Below are 14,214 nucleotides of genomic sequence, written 5' to 3'. Positions count from 1 at the left end.
AGGTATTATTATTATTTAACTACATTTATAGCATAGTTACTAAAGAAATGTCAGACTTCTGGCATTCACATTTCAACTCCACACTTCCTATGTAACCTTGTGCAAGCTACATAATCTCTTTCACCTGGTTTCTTCATCTACAAAATAATAATGAGAGCACTTACTTTTATTTTGTAAGAAATAAAATGGAACTATGTATGGTGGTGCAGTGGTTAAGAGCTACAGCTGCTACCCAAGAGGCTGAGAGTTCAAATCTACCACCTGCTCCTTGAAAACCCTATGGGCAGTTCTACTCTGTTCTATAAGGTCACTATAAGTCAGAATCAACTCAATAGCAACAGGTTTGCTTTAGTTTCAGATATTATATATATGTATATAATTCTCAGCCATATTCTTATCATTTACTAAGCTTGTAATAAATGATGGCTTTTTATCAAAAATTTGTTTAAAATCCTGTATTTTTCTTGGTATTGTATTCACCGTTCCTTTTTGTTATTCTAATCAGTTTCTTTTTTTTTTTTTAATTATTTAGCTTTAAAAACACTTTGAATGTATTTTTGGAAAAATATAATATAAAAAGGAAAATCATATGTTGAATTTACTGGTGTTCTCAACAAGTATATATACATACACATATGTAAGTGCATATCGACATGTAAAGACAAATATATGTGATTACATATTAATTAATATGCAATGCCACTTGAATGATATCTTTATGTATAATGACTTTCCATATGTGTATTAATGAAAATGGAGCCATGAAATTTATAACTTCTTTAACGCAATTTTTTCATCATATCTTTTTTGATGCCAGCTACATTGTCTCATGGATTCCCTGGTGGATGGGAACCACACTGCAGTGACAGAGTTCATTTTATTGGTCTTAACAGAAGATCCTACCCTTCGGGTCACCTCTTCATGGTCATCCTATGCATCTATCTGGTGACCATATCTGGCAATCTCAGCACAATCATTCTGATCAGAATCTCTCCTCAGCTCCATCACCCTATGTATTTTTTCCTGAGCCACTTGGCTTTGACTGACATAGGCTTTTCATCCTCTGTCACACCCAATATGCTTGTAAACTTCATCGTGGAGAGGAATACAATCTCCTATCTTGGATGTGTGATCCAACTTGGATCAGCTGCTTTCTTTGGGCCACTGAGTGTTTTCTTCTGGCTGCCATGGCCTATGATCGCTTTGTAGCAATCTGTAACCCACTGTTTATTCAACTAAAATGTCCACAGAAGTCTGTGTCCAGCTATTCTCTGTGGCTTATGTAGGTGGTTTTCTCAATGCTTCCTCCTTTACCATTTCCTTCTTGTCTTTATTCTTTTGTGAACCTAATCGAGTCAATCATTTCTTCTGTGATTTTGCTCCTTTAGTTGAACTTTCCTGTTCTGATGTCAGTATCCCTACAGTGGTCCACTCATTTTCTGGTGGCTCCATCATTGTGGTCACAACGATTGTCATAGCTGTCTCCTACGTGTACATACTCATCCCCATCCTGAAGATGTGCTCCACTCAAGACCACCACAAGGCCTTGTCCATCTGCACCTCTCACTGCAGTCATTCTGTTCTATGGGACCGCTGCATTCATTTATGTGATGCCCAAGTCCAGCTACTCTACTGACCAGAACAAGGTGGTGTCTGTATTCTGCACAGTGGTGATCCCCATGTTGAACCCCCTCAGCTACAGTCTCAGGAATAATGAGATTAAGGCTACTCTCAAGAGGCAGCTTGGTAGAAAAATATTTTCTTAACAAAACCTTTTATTTTGTAGGGTTTGATGCAATAATATACTATTAATGTAATATTAAAAGAAATTTGGTTCCTGTGAGCAAAATATATACCTGTATATAATTAGCCAGTATGAGGCTTCACAGTATACGTAAGGGTGGAACTTCAGACAGAAAATCAGAGACAATAGTGAGTTAACTTTAATAAATTAAATTTAAAATTAAGAATTACAAATTGGTCCACATGAAGAAAATCTTAATCTGCTGAAAATCCTTTTTACATTTTATTCATATGTCACTTTACAAAAGCAATTCTATGTCCTGAGTCAAGGTTATTGTACGTCCAAACTTTAAGACTGTCTTCATTTTCAACAGCAGATTATGCTGAGATGAGCCCGATAATCCTAGATTTGCCTTGACTGAGTACCTTCTGAGGGGAAATAACAAAGTGGAACCAGACAGTAAAACTGCTATAGACATGGTGCTTGGAGAAAGCTTATCTGCTGGGGTTGGTCTACATGGACTCTTAAAATTCTAGCCTGTGCTTCTGGGTTCTGACTCTGGCCTTGGATATAAGGGGTCCCCAGAGGGGATGAGGATGAGACCACCCCGACTAATCGGTGAATTGCTCTAACAGATTAGAAGAGATGACTTCTTCTGAGGTAATAAACAGGGTTCCCAAACTCATCGGGAACTGAGCAGAGCAAAAGCAAAAAAGGATTTCTAGGAGAATCCATCAAGCTGGATGACATTGAGTCTGTGAGGAAGAAAATCTTGGAGGAATTTATGATCAGGCCCACATTCTGCTCATAGAACTCCAGGAGCCTGGACTGTTTCTCAGCTAAAATAGTTCCTGCCCCTCTGGATAGGCTAAATTAACCTCTATATGCTGATGACTTCTATGTTTATTTCTGTTTCCTGTCCTCACTTAAGGATTCAGACACAAATTGCATCTTTTTGTAAACAGAAACACACAGTATGTCTTATTCAGGGTTCTCTAGAGTAACAGAACCAGTAGAGAGAGAAAAGGAGAGAACATACATTTGAGTCTTCCGCTCCAGCAATTGCAGGTTTGGTCATTTTAAGCATCTCTCATGGTGAACAGAGCTAAAGAGAGAGAGGGATTTTTCTAGAGGAATTGGCTCACGTGATTATGGGAGCTAAATCTGTTGCTGTCAATTGATTGAGACTCATGGTAATGCATGTGTTATAGACTAGAAACACTCCATATGGTTTTCTTGGCTGTAATCTTTATGGAAGCAGATTGCCAGGTCTTCATCCACAGCATTGTGGGTGGGTTGGAACTGTCAACCTTTAGGTTACTAGCTGAAAAAAAACTGGGCCACCGAGGGCAGGGAATATATGTAAATAACATCTTTGTGGTCCAGTTGATTTCAACTGAACAGCCCCATAGAGTTTCCAAGGCCTGTAATCTTTATGGAAGTGGACTGCCACATCTCTCTCCTGCTTCGTGGCTGGTGAGTTCCCACTGCCAACAATTTGGTTAGTAGCTGAGTGCTTAACCACTGCGCAACCAGAAAGAGAGAGACTGAATTTGAGAAATTGGCTCACAAGATTACACAGGCTAGGAAATCCAAAATCCATATGTCAGGTAAAGAGCTGGAAATTCCAGCAACATCTATTAACAGTGTTGAACCTGAATCCTTCTTCTTCAGGGAACCATATTTTGCTCGTAAGGCTTTCAACAGTTTGGATGAAACACATCCACATTATGGAGGGAAATCTGCTTACTTCTAGGTTAATTGATGTAATGTTAATCACACGTGATTACCTTTATAGCAACATCTAGACTAGTGTTTGTCCAAACAACTAGGCACCATAGCCTATTCGTGTTGATTTAAAATTAATCATCATAGGGCATTCATCATTTTATTCTTTAAAAATTTATACTGAGTGCTTCTAATATCTCTGGTACTGTGTAGGCTATTGGAAGTATAAGTGACAGACAAAGGTGTCTGCCTTCCTGGAATTAATCTTCTACAAGAGGAGACAGACAACAAAACTAACAAGTATGTGACATAGACTATTAGAAGTTGGTGAGTGCTGTGGAGAAAGAAAAAGCAAAGCAGAGTAAGGGAGACTGACATGTCAGTGTAGACCTCGCTGAGTAGGTAACATCTGAACAAAGGACCAAAGTAGGTGAGGACACTTCATGCCAGCTGTGGTGTTGCCTGTGTACACGCATAGAATTGACCTTTGAGGCTTCTGTTCCAGCAATGGGAGGCTTGGCAATTGAAATCAACTCTCATGATGAACACAAGCTAAATATAACTTGATGAAATATTAAATATATCATAAAATCACATTAGAGTTTAAAGGATAATAAGTGAGAACCAAAAAAAACTGTGATTACCCAGAGAGGTAAGTTCAGCACTCAGAAATGCTTTTCAGTGAGGAGATTTGACAGGTAGAAGAAAAAGCTAAGAACTGGGGCTGTGCATTTAGTGTTCTTTTGGAGTGAGAGAGTCAGAAGTCAAAGCCTATGGCGTGTACAGGTGAGATATCTAGTTCTTACACCTCATATACACCACGATGGTAGGGAGAAACATGAAGTAAACAAGCCTTTGTACAGATTTGGAGCCCTGGAAATCTAGGGAAAGTCAAGCCTGGAACTTGGGTTAAGGTGGTCTAAGACCCAGTGACTTGAATAAATACATGAACAGCCTACCTGGAGAAAGGTCTTCCTTCTAAGCCTTTATTTTTCCTGCCAACAATTATGACCATCGAAGAGTGAAAAATAATGTGCCACAAAAAAAGAGACAAGACACTAAATATGGGAAGCAGTGGGAACAACACACCATAGAAACAGAATCACTAAGATATGGGAATTAACAGGCAGAGAGTATAATACTGCTAAGCACAAAGAATTAAAACAAACTTAAATACAATCAACTCAACGAAATACTAGCAACCAAATCAAAAAACATATCAAAGGATTATACAGCATAATCAAGTGAGATTTATCTCAGGAATGCAAGGGTGGTTCAACATTAGAAAATCAATCAGTGTAATACAGCAAACTAATAGAACACAGGAAAGGACCACTTGTTCACCTCAATCAAAATAAAAAGGCATTTGACAAAATTCAACACCCTTTCATAGTAAAAACAAAGAAGATATGACGATAAGGGAAATGAGGTTTTTTGTGTAGCCTTTTGCCTTGCTTCTGAATTTTTTTTTTTTTTTTTTTTTGCCTTGCTTCTGTATAAGAGGGAGGAAGAATCGGCTTTGGAGATTTTTCTCTGGACCTGGAGAAACAGTTACAATTTCCCTTGTTACAGTTACCTGGGGAAGAAGCCAGTCCCTGCCAATAGAAAATGTCAGTTATGCAAATAGATGATGGAGCCATTTGAGGGGGATTGGTCACTTTAGTCCAGTGAGGGGATTGGTCAGTTATTATGCAAAGATGGTGTATAAAATCTGCCCAATAAGATTGAGCCACTTGGTTGAGGGGGTACCTCACTACCATCAAGAAAGCCTCAAGTGGACTGTGTCTTTTGGACCTGGGGTTCCTGTGCTGAGAACATCCTAAACCGAGAAGACTGAGCTGTAACACTGAAGCCCAGTGTAGGATGACGGTGTGGCTTCCTGGCCCATGGAGGGAAGTGGCTACAGTGCACTTGCGGACCCATGGAAAAAGAGAACTTAGGGCCTTTATGTACGAGGCTTGCTACTGTAGTGGGGTGCCTCCAAGCACTTGTTGGTGGAGCTAATAACCTCCAGGCCAGTCATGAGCAGGGGCAGAGGTCAGGACCAGGTGGGGACAGAGGCCAGGCCAACAGGGGCAGACGTAGAGGCCAAGCCCAAGCCCTGAGAGTGAGGGCCTGGCAGCAGTGGCCAAGAAAAAGATGTCCTGGTTGAAGAAGTATATCCTGAGTTATTCTTGTTACTTCTCTGTATGTGGACTTCAAAACTGAGATACTGGCATAAATGAAATGGATGACTTCAGGCCTAAATTAAAACTCCATTCTGAATTAAACCGAAATCTTTACTCCTACTGTACTAGGAAAAAAAATTACCTTTTTGTCAAAATTTAACTGTAACACAAAGGGAGCAAGAGTCAGGATTTCTGGCTCTGAAGAGGAAATGTTTGTTAAAGGTGTTTATTCATAATGTTTATTCATTTTGGTCTTAAAAGAATGCCTATCTCAAGCATGTCCATGGAAGATAGGAAACAGAATTGGTAATGTTAAGATGAAACCTATAAATGTCTTTTAACTCCGTGACGTAGAGGTAAATATCAATTAACCAAGTCTTAAACTCCATTTTCACTTACTAGAACCTCCTGCTCTGTTTCTGCTAACTCTTTGTAAACCAGTAACTAGGTGAAGTCATAAGCCGGTTACCTTAGGAAGAGGGAAGGGCACATGTAGCTCTGTAATTAATGTGATTCCCAACAGAATGCCTTGTTCAACAAATCTCAGGATGTAACAATCTCAGAATACAGCAAATAGACTTACTGATGTTAAGAATATCTTGGCCAAACATGTTACAGAGGTTAGAGATTAATGTTACGAAAGCATGTAGTTTAAGAAACTTATTGTAATTTTTTGCCATGTTATCCTCCTTCCCTCCACCCCTATGTCTGCAGCCCTTTGTTTGCTCCGCCTGATAAAACCTCACTGTTCTCCCTGCAATTCGGAACACACTGCAGCATCTTGCCTGGGTGCTTGTGCGTTTGCTCATTTTCTGAAATGTTTTATCCTTAAGTAAAGCTCTTTGTTTTTATTTCTCAAAAAAAAAAAAAACACCCATTGCCATTGAGTCAATTCCAACTAGCAGAGTGTAAATCTGGTGTTTTACCGTGACGCTTCCAAGTTAATCCTGATCCCAAGTTACTTCCTTAATGAACCATGTAACTGTGAATATGGCCTGTGAGTTGTGTGTGGCCAATGCAACAAATTATCAAACCCAGCAGAGAAGTAGAAAGTGAAGTGGGGAGGACAGCTGGTGTCAGAATTAGTAAAAACTTTGCAGAGTGCAAGTATGTCTGACCTCAACCTACATGAATCAGCTTCGTGCTGATGCTGATTCTTATTCTCCCTGACATTAAACAAGGTTCAGTAGTATTGCTACCTCATAGCAGAAGGTATAAGACTTGTACATAAAATACTATAAAACATTACTAAAAGAAATTAAAGGATACCTTAATAAATGAAAGGACATTCTGTGTTCATGGATTGGAAGGCTTAACATAGCTAACATGTCAATACTACCCAAAGCAATCTACAAATTCAATGCAATTATCAGGGGACAGCCCCAGCAAGGAAAGGCGCTCACTGTGCGTTGTGGCAGATAATCTGAAGAACTGACACATAGCCTTACCCAGATTCATGAGTTTATTAACGGAAACTTACTGACACGGGCAATCAGCTTCTCTCCAGTGGCGGCTGGCAGGAGTATTTTCCCCAACCACCTAGCAAGGGACCCGAGCTTATATACCATTCAAACTGGGACCAGGGCTCATTGCTTTCTCCCACATCCTTGGGCAGTCAGTGTTCCCAGCGACTTCATGTCCAGGCCCAGATGTTTTCCTTTTTGTTGCTAAGGCATTCTTTGGCCTTGGCCGCTGGCCCAGTGATGCCACTCCTGGCCTTGTACCTTAGCCCAAGTTCATTCCGAATTCATCTGCAGCATGCTTCGAAGCTGATTCCATTAGGGAGGGCATGCCTATAGCTGAATAGCATTACCCTACAGCAATCCCCATCAAAATCCCAACAGCCTTTTTTTTTTTTTTTTGCAGGAATGGAAAATCAATTCTCAAATTTATATAGTAGGAGAAGGAACCCCAAACAGCAAAAGCAACCTTGAAGAAGAACAAAGTTGGAGGACTCAGGCTTCCTGATTTCAAAAATACTATAAAGCCACAGTAATTAAAACAACCTGGCACTGGTATAATAATAGACATATAGATCCATGGAACAGCATTGAGAGTCCAGGAATAAAATCATACATTCAGGATCAACTGATTTTTGACAAGGGTGCTAGGTCTATTTAGTAGGGAAAGAAGCCTCTTCAATAAATTGTGATGGAAAAATTGGATTTTCATGTATAGAAAAATGAGTCAGAGTCCATGCCTCATAGTATACAAAAAAAAATTAAAAGAGATGAAGAACCGAAACATGAAAGCATAAAATTCTTATAAGAAAATATAGCAGCACAGCTATAAGATGTACTTCTTAATGATGGATTATCATATATGACAGCAAAAGGATGACTGAAGAGGACACTCAAATGGCTTAAAAACACGTGAAAAGATGCTCAACATCATTAGTCATTGTTGTTGTCAGTTGCTGTCTAGTTGCTTACTGGTATTTGTGTAGGATGGGGGTGCCGGGTCAGTATTTTTGTTACGAGCCACTTCCCCACTTCCACCAAGGGGAACATCGGGAGGACTTTATAAATTGCCGATTAGCAAGAGAATTGAGTCTTTCAGTTGAAGATACTTGCTTCTACCGTCATCTCCCTAGTCACATAAGCCACAAACCAGTAGTCATCCCTTTGAGGCATATAGGATGAAAGACTGTCTTATTTGGAAATCATTCATAACTTTTTTTACTTCATACTTCTCAATGTATACAACTTTTAAGGTACTTATTTTAAAACTTTTCCTAGAAAAAATATGTATATGTCTTAAGTAATTTTGTTATTAAAAATTCGGCTTTACACGGTCATATTCCCCAAGGTATCGAACAGACTTTCTTAATCTCACTATCAAATACTTACAAAATGAACAAGCTGAATGAATGAAGATAACGTTACCTTTTATATATGAAATTTAGTATTCCTTACACGAAATATCAAAGTAAATTAAAAACTAATATTTAGTTATGAGAAATTTATTTTATTATACCCCAATAATTGTCAAATGAAAGTGTATCAACACCTACATAGAAACAAAAATAAAAAAATAAGTAGGCCACTTGAGAATTGACAGAACCCTTAAGGCTAGTTGTGTTTGTGTGATTTGAACTATTCAGTTTCCACTGGAGAATGTGATAATGATCTTTGATGCTTTTGAGTTCACATTTGAATCTTCAGTGATTTGTCCCCAAAAGCAAACAATAACAGAAAGATAGCATGGCTGCTATATAAATACAGTGACTTTGGATTTATTACTGAAAGATGAATGAGTTAATTAAAGAGGTAAGATTCCAGCATTTGTAAGGGAATCTGATGTGTCGATTATAATTTACCATTTGAACACACTTTGCTAAGGTTGTGTCTATACTCAGAGGCCATAGTTAGGTAACCAGGCAGATGTAATCAAGCAGTCAGCTAGCAAGTAACCTTGAATTCACTTAAGTTTCCCAACAGGTTAGTTCGAAAAAAATGAGCTTAATTCAAATTACCAGGACTCTTTATTTATCCACCCATGAGTCCAGAAACTCATATAATCTTTAGCACTACCTACACATGACATTCAGCCACGACACTAATGAATTCATTAGTTTCTAGATTCTTTCAGGATTTATTATTTTAAACATCTTTGCGAAATATTTCCTTTATTTATGGGTCTAAGTGCTCAAGGATCACAGTCAACAAGACACAATGGACAAAGCCCAGGATAAAAAGCCAGAAAATGTGCAGATGAGGGTCAACATGGCCACTAGCTGGGTGATCCTGGCTAAATTTCTTAACTTGTGAGGCTATACTTTATTCAGCTGTATATTATGTCAGTAATAATATTATTTCATTCTACAATATTCCAATTAGAAAACATTGTTACAGTAGAAAATGATTTGATTTGTTTGGATAATTGTACTTTAATTACATCCTGGGTACCAGGGTTTTGTATGGTGATTCGAGTGATATTTCCCACTCCTTCCTAAAACAAAAACGTTTTAACTAAAAATATTTAATAAATTTATAAAAGGTGACTCTTCCCTAATCTGAAATTCCTGTGATGTACTAATATCAAGAACAATTTTATTTCACCCACTAGCACAAGTTGCTTAAACTCCTCATTCTCGATTTTCTTATGTGAAAAATAAGGAAAATAAAAGTAGGTAACCTCATGAAATGGTTTAATTGTGAGAATTTGAACTTATGTAAAATGTTAAGCATAGTTTTTAGCACAAAATAAGCTGGATGAATGCTGGTTCTTATTTTGTTGGAAGAATACCCTACTTCACTCATTCTTCAGGGAGGGACTTAAGACTTTCTAAAATTAGGATTAGCAAAAGGACTAGGATAAGATTTCTGTCTTCAGATTGACAGCACCTGTTTACCACGACTATCCTCCCTATACTGTAAGTTACTCTTCAGGAGGCAACCCTGTGAGGCATTGACAGTGAGTGAAAGACTATTTCTTATCTAGAATTCCTCCAAGCCTCTTTTTATGCTTTAGCTCTGTATACAATTTTCAAGATGTGTGTTTTCTAACTTTTACTGTAGTTATTAACGTGCATGTCTTAAAAATTCTTGTTATTTAAAATTCAACTTTGGATAAAGTTCCACCTCATGTTCCCCAAGGTACTTAATGACTTGTCTTATAAATATCAGTAAAAAATGTTTATCAATGAACAACACAGAATGGATAAAGCTAAGCTTACTTTTTATATCTGTAGTTTAGCACTGAGTATCCCTTAATCAGAAATGTCAAAGTTAACGTGGAACCAATATTTACATGTAAAACCAAAACCAAACCAGTTGCCACAGAGTCGATTCTGACTCATAGACGCCCTAAGTCAATTTATATTACACTCCTCAATAATTATTAAATGAAAGTTATAGACCTCTGCATGAACATCTATGGAGAAACAAAAGAATACATTGACCACTGGAGAATCTGCAGAATCCTGTGAGGACCGCAACTGCTCAATGTGCGCTCCAGGACGTGGTGATGCTCCAGGGTGCTTTTAAATTCACATTTGAATCTCTAGTATCTTCAGAGATTTATCCCCAAAGGCAAACAATAATAAATGATAATCTATGTAACCACGGTGACTTTATACTTGTTACTAAAGATGAGTGAGTTCTTTTCCAAGACATAATCTTGTGTGTGTGTGTTTGTGTGTGTGTGTGAATGAATCTGAAGTATTGATTTTCATTTACCGCCTGAGAACACATTACTCTCTAATGCAGTCTGCGCTCACAAGCCAGGGGTGGGAAACAAGGCATATGTAATCAAGCAATCAACCAGCCAGTAAGAATCTCTGGCTGAATTACTCTGTTTCCACAGTTTCATGTGAAAAAAAAGGAATAATCCAGGATTCCATATGACCAGAAAGTCATACCATCATTCAACATTATCTAAACAAGATATTTAGGCATTTAAAAAACAAAAACAAAACCACTGCCATGGAGTGGATTCTAAGATGCATTGGATATTTATTGTTTTTAAATAGCTTGGCAGAAAAACTTAATTTGCTTATGGGTCTGAATGTTTTTAATAGTGGACAAAGCTCAGAATATAAAGTTGGAAAACTTGGAGATGTGAGCAAACCTAGCCACTAGTTGGGTGATCCTGGGTAAACTTATTAAATTTTTTGGTTATACTTTATTCAGCTGTACACACGCATGTGTGGCTTAAGACACTTGATACCATATAGTCCATGGTCCCATGAAGTTTTATTTATTTATTTATTTATTTTAATGGAAAGCAGATCTCCTTTAATTTATTTCCCCTTCATAGCTTTAATGCAGCTCTGGTGACCCATTGGTTAAGAGCTGGCTGCTAATCAAAACGCAGGCAGTTCAAATCCACCAGCTGCTCCTTGGAAACCCTATAGGGCAGTTCTCCTGTCCTGTAGGCTCACTATGAGTAGGAATTGACTTGCCCGCAATGAGTTCTACTATTATTTTTTTAATGGTTTTAAAGACCCCAAATCCAGACTCTTGGAGCACCGGGCCACAAGTGGGATACAGGTAGGTGAGTCAGAGGACATGGCTCTGGGCATGGGCTGTTGAGTTTTGTCAGGTGGTGGCTGAGGCTGGTGGTGTGGGGCCCGGGCTGCTCCTGCTATTCAGGTTTGTAGAACAGAGGCTGAGGCTGGGCGCCTCTGCCCTCTCCCCTCTAAACTAATTCACTTCCCTTGGATCGGATCCTACCACCACAGGTTCCACTGGTCTCTGCCTGCAGTTCCAGCGGTGACAATGACAGTGACAAGGACGAGAAGCAGGCTCCCATAAGGTTTTTAGTATGGTGTTAGCATAACGTCCAAATCACATAACGTCCTATTTCACAGAATGTATCATGGACCAGTGCACATCTGTATTATGGTAAAGAGAACATAATTTCATTCCACAACACTCCAATTAAAAAAATATTATTACATTAGGAAATGATTATTTGCTCAAATAAATGCGCTTTCCTAATGTCCTGATTATCAATCATGTAGTGTTTGCATAGTAATTAGATTGATATTTCAAACTACAGGCAGTCCCCGATTTATGAGTTACAGGTGAACAGCACTCAGGACCCTCCTCAGTTACTGTTTTGGTTTCTTTATCTGACCGTTAGTACCATGTCCTATATACAATGTTGCAGCACATAATTGCTAATGTTCTCATTCTCAATGTTCACTCGAAGACGTTCAGTGTTATTTACTGTTCAAAACACTGCTGTATAGCAGGCTAAAATGAGAACTAAAAAAAAGAAAAGAAAAATGGAGTATTTGAGCTGCATCAGAACCGATTAGCACCCGGTTTCTTTGGAAACCGGTCAAAGTTCGGGGCTACCTGTACTTGATAAAACAATAATATTTTAATTACAAATATTTATAAATTGAATAGATTTACAAAAGGTGACTCCGTTCATCCCTAGTTTGATATTCCCTTCATGTACTACTATCAAAAGCAATTGCATTTCTATTCTTTTTAGATGATCTTATTGAACCATTAAACCAAAAATCACACCCATTGCCTCCCAGTTGATTCTGACTCATTGTGATGCTATAGGACAGAGTAGAACTGCCCCATAGGGTTACCGAGATGCAGCTGGTAGATTTGGGCTGCCAATGTTTTGGTTAGCAGCTTAGCTCTTAACCACCGTACCACCAGGGCTCCATAGTTACCCGCAGACATTGTAAAATATATTAACTAGTTTCATATATGAGCTGTCAAAATCCTTAAAGGATAATCGAATATCCATCTATTGGCAAGTGTATTGGACACTGAGATAAGTATCATTTAACTTCATTTATAGCATAGTTGCTAAAGAATTGTCAGACTAGCTGGCATTCACATTTTGACTCCACATTTGCTATGTAACCTTGTGCAACCTGCATAATCTCTTTCACTCAGTTTCCTTGTCTACAAAATAATAATGAGAGCACTTACTATTATTTTATAGAAATAAAATGGAACTATGTACTGTGGTGCAGTAGTTAAGAGCTACAGCTGCCAGTCAAAATGTTAACACTTCAAATTCACCACCTGCTCCTTGGAAACCCTATGGGGCCATTCTACTCTGTCCTATAGGGTCACTATGAGTCAGAATTGACACAACAGCAATGGAGTTGTTTTGGTTTTGAATATGTATATATGTATATATATAATTCTTAGCCCTACTCTCATCATTTACTAAGTTTCTAATAAACGATAGCTTTTTCGTAAGCTTTCCTTACAAACCTGTATTTTTCTTGATATTATACTCACCATTTCTTTTGTTATTCTAATCAGGTCCTATTTTTTTTCTTTAGTTTTAAAACCACCTCAAAAGCATTTTTGGAAAAATATAATATAAAAAGGAAAATAATCATATGTTGAATTTTCTGATATTTTTGCCAATAAAAATAAATATAAATACATATAATTGCATATCAACATGCAAAGAAAAATATATACCAATCATTACATATTAATATGCAATGACACTTGAATGATATCTTTGTTTATGATGACTTTCCATGTGTGTTAATGAATATGGAGCCATGACATTTATAACTTCTTTAATGCTTTTTTTTTTAATGCAATTTTTTCATCACAGATCTTTTTTGATGCCAGCTACATTGTCTCATGGATTCCCTGCACCTCCCACCTCACTGCAGTCACTCTGTACTATGGAACCATTACATTCATTTATGTGATGCCCAAGTCCAACTACTCTACTGACCAGAACAAGGTGGTGTCTGTGTTCTACATGATGGAGATCCCCATGTTGAACCCCCTCATCTACAGTCTCAGGAATAGTGAGATTAAAGTTGCTCTTAAGAGACAGCTTCATAGAAAAGTCTTTTCTTAGCAAAGCCTCTTATTTTATAGGGTTTGATGCAATAATATACCATTAATTTAATACCAAAAGAAACTTGCTTCCTGTAAGCAAAATATATCTGCATATAATTAGTCAGTATGGGGTTTCAGAGTAGATGAGGGGGTGGATCTTTAGACAGTAAAGCAGAGACAATATGAGTTAAAATTAATAAATTAAATGAAATTCAGATTTAAGAAACAAATTGGTTCACATGAAAAAAATCTTAATCTGCTGAAAATCCTTTTTAAGTTTTAT

The 14,214-nt window shown here is 37.8% G+C and overlaps 1 pseudogene; it reads left to right on the top strand.

Annotated features, from left to right (window-relative positions):
• Positions 1 to 829: 829 nt before the first annotated feature.
• LOC126079427 (olfactory receptor 502-like) lies at positions 830 to 13,950 on the top strand (annotated as a pseudogene).
• The last annotated feature ends 264 nt before the right edge of the window (positions 13,951 to 14,214 follow it).

This window comes from Elephas maximus, chromosome 7, assembly GCF_024166365.1.
Source record: "Elephas maximus indicus isolate mEleMax1 chromosome 7, mEleMax1 primary haplotype, whole genome shotgun sequence".
NCBI lineage: Eukaryota > Metazoa > Chordata > Mammalia > Proboscidea > Elephantidae > Elephas > Elephas maximus.
This window is presented reverse-complemented; position numbering and strand designations above follow the sequence as displayed.